Raw genomic sequence first — 2528 nt, 5'->3', positions numbered from 1 at the left:
CTCATTAGAAAGGAATGCCCAAAGGCCCCACTCCAGAGCTATTGAATTAGAAACTCTTGAGTGAGGCCCAGCAGCCTATGTTTTAATAAGCCCTACAGTCAATTACAATACAAGCTCCAGTTTGAGAATCACTGCTTTAGAGTTTATTTTGTGAACTACTAGAAAACTTGATCAATATAATTTATTCCAAACAACATTAACGTGTTTAAATTTTGGACCTCTTTACACGACACATTAACATTAAATTATTTAAGAATAATTAATCCAATTCAGCTAAGTGTTTTACCACCAATGTCTTACCTGATACTTTGATCCACTATGTTTAAACTAACAATAGCAAACACTTTTCAAAGACCATGTGCCAGGTGCTTTTTCAAATGTTTTACATTGATTAACTCATTTAGTCTTCGTAACGATCTATAAGATGTATACTATTCTTACCCTTTTTTTTTATCAATGAAGACACTAAAGCTGAGACAGGTTAAGTAACCTGTCCAGGTCACAGAAAGAGTACTTGACAGTTGAGATTTGAATCTAGACCACATAGGTACAGAGTCCTTTTTCCTAACTGCTAGTCCACTTGGGGCCAAACCTTGTTTTTAAAAAAAATCTATTTGAGGGAGATTTCTAGGCAAAAATAAAATTTTACCCAAGTAATTTGAATATTGAAGAACTTTAATCCTCTCTGTCAAACCAGTCAATCTATAAGAGGCAAATACAGAGTCCTTCTAAATATATTATCTTGACACTCAAAGAATCATCAAAAACTTGCATTAGTTCCTTGAGACATTTGAAAAAGATGTTAGACTTAGGTAATTTTGTTAATCTACTGATTTTAAGATTCAGTGAGGCTATTTCTGAAGCAATTTTTCTCTTCTTCTATCTCTGAATGATACTATCATCTTCATCCTGTAGCAGTGCATTTATCCCCAAGTATATCAAAGAATCATGCCAGAAAGCATATTGCATCAGTAGATCAAATATCCACTCCATTTGTCATATTTTGGCCTAGACAAGAAACAATACAGAGAAAGATATTACTACAAACCTCATGATTTCTATTCTCAACATTATTAGTTGTCACAGTTGTTGTTGTTTTGGAAATCTTTCTGGATAGCTAGCTTATTGCCTTTATACAAATATTAATTATTACCTTGTTAGCATATATGTAGTTAACCAAAAACAAAGTGAGAAAGTTGTGAATTCAAAAAGTTTGAAAAGCTCTGCCATGGGCCCCCCCTACTCCATGGAGTTCTGAGGCTCTGCATCATTCTAGGGTCAAAGCTAGATATCCTGAAACCTGGGAAGTTTCATCACTGTTCCTTTGTAAAAGAGGTCAGTTTTGGGGTGAGGAATAGAAGAATGGCTGAGGATATCAGGTGGATGTCAGGCAGGATGGTGCCCAGGCAATTCCAGAGCAACAGTCTCTCTGCTTCCAAGAAAATGCATTAGGATTTTGTTCAGTGCAGAAAGGAAAGATATACCAAGAATAAACCTACTTAAAAGAGTCCTTGCTTTTTACATGATGTGAGTGTTCTCTTTGTAAGATCTCCACCACTACCACTCCCTCTGGGACTCCTTGTCATATATATATCAAAGGTGTCAGCTACTTAGAAGGAGGATGATGATAATATAGGTCATTCATTGGGATTAGTAAGTAAAGGGGCCTCTGGAGTCACTTGTCTCAACCTGTTTCCTTCAGCTGATGCTCAGTCCTGTGTCCTACCTCAGTGTGGACCTTTCTCAGATCCTTCGTGAGATCTTTGGAGTCTTCCTATTGCCAGTGAAAGACTCAGGTTTCTTCTCACCCATTGGTAACTGCCAAATGACTTGACTTTCTAGTGCCATTTTCGCTCTTGCCTGGTCCTAGTTGGAATGCAATCCAAGCATACCATCGTTATGTCCAAAAAATTACCCACTAATCAATCTCCCAAATCACAAGCAAATGCTGGAAATGTTGCTGAGGAGTTCCAGGAAAAGGAAGAGGGGCTTTTGTGGCACAACCTTGGCTAGGATAAGTTAATGAAGACCTATCTGAGGTGTTGAGAAGGACTCAGGAATGAGGCAGTCTGGCAAGACCATTCCAGAAATAAGAAACAAGAAATGCAAACCCCCGAGACAGAAGGTTGGTATGCTTGAGAAATAGGAAGAAGGTGAGTGTGGCTAAAACAGGGCTTTTCAGAAAGTTGTCTGGGACCAATCTGCAACCAGATGAGGAATTTGTACCAGAATGTAAATCAAAGTACTGCACCTTCATCAAGAAAGTCATTCTAGAACCCAGCAATTGCACTTCTGGGTATTTATCTAAAGAAAACCGAAACAATTATTCGTAAAGATCTATGCACGCCAATATTCGTGGCAGCACAATTTACAATAGCCAAGATATGGAAGCAACCTAAATGCCCATCAACAGATGATAAAGAAATTATGGTTCATATATACGATGGAATATTACTCAGCCATAAAAAAAAAAATGAAATTCTACCATTTGCAATGACATGGATGGACCTAGAGGTTATTCTGATGGG

Source organism: Pteropus alecto, unplaced genomic scaffold (genome assembly GCF_000325575.1).
Source record: "Pteropus alecto unplaced genomic scaffold, ASM32557v1 scaffold21, whole genome shotgun sequence".
Classification (NCBI taxonomy): domain Eukaryota; kingdom Metazoa; phylum Chordata; class Mammalia; order Chiroptera; family Pteropodidae; genus Pteropus; species Pteropus alecto.
This window is presented reverse-complemented; position numbering follows the sequence as displayed.